Source organism: Callospermophilus lateralis, chromosome 7, assembly GCF_048772815.1.
Source record: "Callospermophilus lateralis isolate mCalLat2 chromosome 7, mCalLat2.hap1, whole genome shotgun sequence".
NCBI classification, from domain to species: Eukaryota; Metazoa; Chordata; class Mammalia; order Rodentia; family Sciuridae; genus Callospermophilus; species Callospermophilus lateralis.
The window spans coordinates 3417088-3425106 of NC_135311.1; the positions used below are offsets into that span (position 1 = coordinate 3417088).

General features: G+C 43.7%; 1 pseudogene; it reads right to left on the reverse strand.

Moving 5' to 3' along the window:
* Positions 1-1158: 1158 nt before the first annotated feature.
* On the reverse strand, positions 1159-1411 carry LOC143403484 (cytochrome c oxidase subunit 7A2, mitochondrial pseudogene; annotated as a pseudogene).
* Positions 1412-8019: the final 6608 nt, after the last annotated feature.

The following is an 8019-nucleotide window of genomic DNA, read 5'->3' on the forward strand; positions in this document are numbered from 1 at the left end:
TCTGAGATAACCAGGCCCAGATTACAGACTCAGCAAGCGGAGCCCAGCTCTCTATTCCCATCCTCCCACCTGCTTCTCTGAAACTCTCAGGCACCTTCCTCTTCCCCCATATCCACCAAGTGCCCTGTGCATTCCTTCTTTGCCCTCTGACTTCAACGTACCCAGGATTTACAGGGACTTAGAGAGGCTGCTTTTGCTAAAAGCTGTGACTCTTCGGCTAGACCTGCTGATGCCCTGTGGGTAACTGAAAGCAAAATGAAGGTCTCTCTGCCTTCTTTTTGCATCTGTCTCCTTACTTACATTAAACTTTGGGTCAGGTCCCTGCTCAGTTTTGCACATTAGCATGTTAATCATTTAAGGAGTGTTCATCTAAAAAGTGGTGATACAAGGATTATTAGCCCTAAAAAATTTGCCTGACCCATCTCCTCCTCCTTCAAGACTGGGGCCAGATTTGCGGGAGCGGGGCAGCTTCAGACCCCTGGAGTGCAGCCTGCAAGCTCTCAGTAGTTGTCCGGAGCCCTCCTGGAAGAGCAGAGTCTATCATCTCACAGAAACAGAATTGCCCTCTTGCAGAATCGCAGATCTGATGGGTAAAAAGCAGGTGGAAATTGCCCCCAAAGTGAGAAGGACTTCTCTGGAGCCACTTTGCAGAACCAGAACTGAGAGCAGGAGCAACCAGATCAGTCTAGTCATGCATACCTCTGGCCCCCACTCCAATACTTCCTCTACAATATGGCCAGAACAATTAAAGTTTCCTTTGCTGCTTTTTACCATTCCTTTTCTGCTTGTTTTCTTTTTCTTTTTCCCTTCCCCTCACTCCAGTCTCAGGCCAAGGACTTCTGGTAAGAATAATAATCCTTGGGCTGGGGGCTGGGGCTCAGTGGTAGAGCACTTGCCTTGCACATGTGAGGCACTGGATTTGATCCTCAGCACCACATAAAAATAAATAAGTAAAATAAAGGTATTGGGTCTATGTATAACTAAAAATATATTTTTAAAAAAATGACAAGTCTTCCTTTTTTTCATGGTAGTCTGCTTTATGGGTGGCAGTTAGTACGAGTCAATAAATGTTGATCCCCAAAGAAGAGCTCAGTTATTTATCAGAGTACTGGTCCATAGAGAGCTGAATTAAACTAAACCAAATGATTGCTGAGATGACTACAGTCGATCCTGCTTCTTGGGAGACGAAGCCATGGCCGACTGATACATGGCACAAGCTGTTCCACAGCTGTAGGAACCACGGTGACTCTGCACAGAGGGCTCGGCTACTCCACCCTCGGATGCACTGGAATTCCCTTATCCTCCTGAATCAGCTTTTGTTTGTCTGGAACTTTATTTTCAGGATGTCTGCGTGAAGCAGAGCTGATGGTCCTTTGGGCACCCTGACCAGACCCGGCAGATTCCGAAGCATCTCGCCTCACTTACTGCCCACCCACCGCGCAACTGGAGCCAAGTGACAAGCCTTCCTTTAAGTCAAATACAACTTACTAGCCTTCTTTACCAAGCCGATCCCTTAACTTGCCTTATATTTGTTTATTCAATGTTTTTAATTTATTTATTAGTATTCTATTATTTTAATTTTATTAGTTAATGTATTTATTTTAACGTTTCCCACAGAGTATCTGACAGATTTTATTAGTAGCTGGTCGCTAGTACAATTCTTTTTTTTTTTTTTTTTTTTTGATACTGGGGATTGAACCCAGGGGGCGCTTAACCACTGAGGAATATTCCTTGTCCTTTTTATTTTTTATTTATTTATTTTTTTGTTTTGAGACAGGGTCTCACTAAGTTTCTCAGGGTCTCACTAATTGGCTGAGGCTGGCTTTGAACTTGTGATGCTCCTGCCTGAGCCCCCCAGGTGGCTGGGATGAGTCACAGGTGTGCCACTGCGCCTGGCTCTCTAGTCTAAGTAAAGAGTTGCTTGTTGTAATATTGGGGATATCGAGGGCTCTGAAAAGTGGAGGGAGGGGGCTGGGGTTGTGGCCAGTGGTAGAGCTCATGCCTGGCACGTGTGAGGCGCTGGGTTGGATCCTCAGCACCACATAAAAATGAACCAAACAAGGTATTGCATCCATCTACAACTTAAAAGGAAAGCAGTAGAGGAAGGAGGCTGGGAAGGAGAACTGGTCTACTGGGGAAGTTTGTGAGCCTCATTATGCGCATCTTGGTAAAGGTGAAATGTGCTTTTTTTTTTTTTTTGTAGATGATTATCTGATCTCATCACTCAGAGTCCTCCTGCCCCATAGCTCTGGGCTAAAGAGCAAACAGTGTGGGACAAGGACAGAAGACCTGGAGAAAGTTGGAAGCACCTGGGTAGGAGGTCGGTGCTCAGGAATTCGAGAGCTGCCTGCTCCGGGAAGCAGAGGTGGAAAGTGAAAGAGCCACAGGAGGACAGAAAGGGAGGGCGCGGGAGGAAGGGCCTTTCCCAGGGTTAGGCGCCTGGGGCAGGAGCACCCCGTGGAGGAGAAGCTCTGAGAGCAGGGCACGGGAAGCCGAGGAGGAGGGAGTGTGACAAGTGGGCCGCAGGGACAGAGGGGACCTAGGAGGGCTCTCATTCCTGAGCTCGGGCAGGGGAGGGCGGAGGACTGGGCCCCTCAGGGATGACCTGCTCAGAGACGGCCCATCAGGAGAAATAGGAGCGCACCTACACATTGCAAAGAAGGTTTTCTTACCCATTTTTGTGGGCAGAAGAAAATAACCCAGAAGTTACTTTCTAAAAGTGGGATTTAAATTCCAGCTTTTAATTTCCCCACAAAGGGAAGCCCACCGATTATGCTCAGGAAAGCAGGAATCGCTCTCTATTTTGACTTGTACTAATATTTTCCAGAGCCTAGAAAAGTGTCTGGGATCTGGTAGGTGCTCCTTGAATGTTGGAAAGTAGGGAGACAAGCGGGAATTAAGTCTAGAGAGTAAGAAGAGGGACTCATTATCTCTGTGTCTCAGACCCCTGGGAAGACTGAGCTAGTAGTCCTGGGCTGAATGACAGGAGGTCCTGAAGACAGGCTGCCAGAGGGCATCTTAAGAACCCAGGGCACAAAAGTTCCACCTGCTTCCACACAGGGCAGCCAAGAGCCGGCCTGGACACCAACTGGGTGCTTTTTCCCCATCTTTTGCAATTCAACTGAGCCTGTGTACAATGAAAAAAAGAGAAGTGACAGTGTGGTGACATGATTTAGGTTAATGAGCTACTGATCACCTGCCAAGTGGGTAGGAAGTTGTTTTTTTTTTTTTTTTCTCCCTGCCCACTTTTGTAGAAAAAAAAAATGTTTTGTCAATGAGTCATCTGGTCTCATTACCCAGAGTACAAATCAGTGAGCTGAGAAGAGGTCAAAACCCAGGGAGAACATGTCTATCCCCTCTCCCATCTCCAGCTCATTATCTTAACTGTGGGAAGGACTTCATGGGTGAAGGTATGTTGGAGCTGGACAGTTGTTCACTCACATTTATGCAGTTTACTATGTATCATCATTTATATTTCTTTTTTCCTCTTTGGTACTGGAGATTTAACCTAAGGTTGCTTTACCAGTGAGTCACATCCCTGGCCCTTTTTATTTTATTTATTTTTATTTTGAGACAGAGTCTCACTAAGTTGCTTAGGGGGCCTCCAATAAATCAAACTTGCATTCCCCCTATCTCGGCCTCCTGAGCCACTGGGATTATAGGCGTGTGTCACCACACCTGACTCAATTATATTTAATAAGGCTATTTTCAAAAGAGAGAGAAACAGAGAGAGAGAGAGAGAGAGAGAGAGAGAGAGAATCTTATGTATAAAATTTTTATACTCAGAGATGGTGTACTTAATTTGTATGTGCTTATTTTACATATATACATTTATCTAATTCATCTTTATAGTCAAAGAGAAAGACATTTTGAAATAAAATCATATATATTATACATATATAATCATATACATATGTATATATCATCATATATATTCATACTTTTTTTTTTTTTTTTTTTTTTTTTGCTGGGCCAAGGCCTTGCTCACTAGGCAAGTGCTCTACCACTGAACTAGACCTCTAGCTCTAAAATAAAAAAATCACTTTGTGGAAAACAAAGGACAGCCCAGGGAGACAGGATACAAATACAAAGAGTGTCATTGTAGGATTTCTAGCCAGATAAAGGAGTCACTCCCTCTCCTGGGGGTGGAGGGAAGAATTGAAGGGTAAATAGTCCTTGGCTTGGTAACCTTGGGTAAGAATGTTGTGTTCTTTGTGAACTTTCTTTCTTTCTTTCTTTTTGGTGCTGGAATCATACCCAGGGCACCAAGTGCACTACGTGAGCATGCTAACCCCGACACTGGGCTACACTCCAACCCCTATAACTTTTTTTTTTTGTGTGTGTGTGTGTGTGTGTGTGGTACTGGGGATTGAACCCAGGGTTTTGTGCACGTGAGACAAGCCCTCTGCCAACTGAGCTAGATCCCCAGCCCCTATAACTTTTTAACAGGTTGAGTCACTCCTTGAGACCAGCCTTTCCTTGTCCCCGTCAACCTCCAGAAAATTCTCCCTTTCCTAGACCAGAGAGGAAGATGGCTTGTTGTTCTGCCATTCTTCAGGTCCCCAGGGTCCCACTTCCTAGTCATCCTGATGTGCTACAGAATTTGAGAGATGCTAGGGCAACCCACCTACTAGAAGGATCCAGGGCCTGCTTTCCTGCTCCTGGTACTCAGAAAGGAACAGACCCTTGCTGAGGAAAACCTACTATTATCAACTTTGCTGAAGGTGTTTTGAAATTATTTCCAAAGGAATTAAAGTTAAATAGGTGAGGATTTAAATTACACCCAATTTGGGAGCCACCATTACAATTTGCATTACAATTTAAAAGATTCCATGTTAATTGCTAATACTTTACAAAAGCATTTTAAAATAACTAAGGAACAAGCCAGACATATAATAAAACAATGTCAAAATTGTGTGACCTTTTTACCACAAGTTAATCTTGGAGTCAATCCTAGAGGACTGATACCTAACCATATTTGGCAGATGGACGTCACACACTTGCCAGAAATTGGAAAATTAAAATATTTGCATGTTACAGTTGATACTTCTTCCGGATTTTTGATGGGCTCCCTTCATGCCGGAGAAAAAAACTAAAGATGTTATAGCTCATTGCTTACAAAATTTTGCCACTGTGGGCGTTCCTAAACAGTTAAAAACAGATAATGGTCCTGGCTATACCTCTACCTCTTTTAAACAATTTTGCTCATCATTTGGTATTACTCATATAACAGGAATCCCATACAATCCACAGGGACAAGGCATAGTTGAAAGAGCTCATCAAACTATTAAAACGTACCTATTAAAGCAAAAAGAGGGAATTGGAAAGGGGTATATATCCCCCAAAGATAAACTTAAAATAACACTTTTTACTCTAAACTTTTTAAATTTGGATTCATCAGGACTTAGTGCTGCGGAAAGGCATATGTATCCAAAAATGTACATAAGCCTAAGGTACTTTGGAAGGATATTCTAACAGGACAATGGAAAGGTCCTGACCCAGTGATTGTTTGGAGTTGGGGTTCTCTTTGTGTGTTTCCACAGGGAGAACAGCAGCTGATTTGGATTCCAGAGAGACTAACCAAAGCAATTTCTACAGACCAAAAGGAAGATGATTTGACTCAAATCCATAGCAGCTGATATCCAGAGCTCCAGCTTGGCTATTCTTACATCTGCGACAGTGATTAACCAGGGTGCTTTTTTCAATATCTATTTTATTATTGCCTTTTCCCACATCATAAAGCTCTATTTTATTTTTTGAGCTCATACAAACCTAGGTTAATGTTTTTCTGATCAGTTTTATTTTTTGACTGTGGAGTTTTTAAACATTGCAATGGAGATTTCACCTGGGTAAAGCTACAAGGCCTTTACTGTTGTCTTATGTGTTGCACGTTTGTGTGCACATTTGTGTTTTGTGTTGTATGTCTGTGTGTGCGTATGTCCATATATCATATATGAGGAGCACTCATGGAAAAATGGATCCGAATTATTTCTTTTTATTCACATGATTTAAATGGCTTAATTTAAATTAGGTAAATAGCTGTTAAGGATTGTTTTTAAAGGTGGTTAATAGATCTGTTTGTTTACTAATTTAAATCAGGTAAACAGCTGTTAAGGATTGTTTTTAAAGGAGGTTAACAGATCTGTTTGTTTACTTTCACCTTTCCTTTTCATTATATTTAATAATTCTTTTCAGGATAATGTCTCTTTAGCATCATTGCCAGAATTCCTATCTTCATCCCAGTACCAGTGAAGACAAAGATAAAACCAAACTACAGCTTCTATGATAGCTATCGCAGTAAACTGTATAAACTGATGCATCAATGAATATAACTCAACAAGTGATGCTCAATCAAGGAGTCAACTTACTTTGGGAGGAAACGGACTTTGGGAGGAAATGGACATATTGATAGATTCCTCTGCTTTGAACTGCTTGCAGAACTTGCCTGGACTATGTAACTATCGTTTGGTGCAGCGAATTGTGGTAGTGCTGGCATATCTTTGCTGATGGTGTCACCAGTGATGCAGTTTTTCCAAAGGAGCCGTCAATTGGCTTGGTGTTGTGGCATTTCTGTATCCTCCTCCCTTCTGCTAGTGATGGTCTAAAATTTAGGGACCAACAGAGGTGAGGCAAGAACCTCACCCCCCCACTGGTGCATAGACCTATCCACAAGTACGACTGTATGCTGGACCGGTAGTCAGTGACGGGTGTGATCCAATTGCAGTGGTATCAACCTAAGACAGGAGGCTGACGCCTAGAGGTCAGTTTTTCCCATGACGGGTAAGAACCATATGTTGAACTGGACAACCTACCAGGCACGGTCCTTAAGCCACATTGCTTGTTGTTTAATTAATCAGAAGGGGGGAGATGCTGGGAGCCATTACCAAGTAGGAATGACGCATGGCAATTTCTTTGTCAGCCTACCCAATGTGGCTTAGAGGAAGGACTCTCCATATTGGACCCAGGTCATTTGCAGTGACATTGCATGTAAGGTGACCTTGCTCAAGGACCAGGGCGGATCTGGGTTTAGGGCAGATCAGGGTTTAGGGCTCTCCTTGGGTTTAGGGCGGTTCCAGGTTTAAGGTGTACCCTGCTGGGAATAGGGCGTATCCTGCTGCCTCAGGTGTGCCTGCTCCTGGAGTTCCTGTTGAGTTCCCACGGGGTTCAGAGAGTATTTGGGATTCAGAGCCCAGTGGAGAGTGTGGATTTTGCCCAGAACGTGTGTAGAGTGCCGGTGTGAGTTTGGAAATAAAGAATTGCTGTTTGAATCTACAAGGCTGTGAGTGGCTCGTGATTTTGTGCCCAGCCAGACTGCGGCAACAATTTAAGGTCTTTTATAGCAGACAATATAAAACAGTCCTGGATGCTTTTCTTAATCCTGCTCAGACAGGGTTGGCTCTTGATATTGACTTGAAATTCAGAAAGGTTGGAAATATAAATCTGTGGGACGGGGTTAACAAGTCAATATTTGCTTTGTGAGCTCAGACTGCCCTGCTTAATAGAACCCATTGATGAGTGCAGAGGGTAAAAGTCAACTAACTTCCTGAACTAACTGTCATCAAATTTACCAAGGAGTCTCTAAGACGTCCAGGAGGAATGGAGCCACAGGTGATTATCGTCATCTTCTCGTCATTCAGGATCTGGCTCAAAAGCCACCTCCTCCAAGGGTCTTCCCTGACCACCCTCCATAGCTAGTCACCATCACGTTACTCTTTTTTTTTTGTATTGGGTGTTGAACCCAGGGGTGGACTACTACCAAGAGGTCTTGAACTTGCGTTCTTTCTGCCTCAGCCTCCCCAGTTGCTGGGATAACTGGGGTGCACTACTGTGCCAGGCTATCTTACTGTTAAATTCAAGTTAAGACCATACTCTTTCCAGGCACACCCCAGACAGGGACTGAGCATGGTGTGTGTACCCAAGCCTGGTCATTTCTGACCAACAGAGGACTCCTCCAGGAACTGTGTGCCCTGATCGCCCCACTGGGCTGGCTGAGACTTTGTCAGATCTGTTATGTCTGTG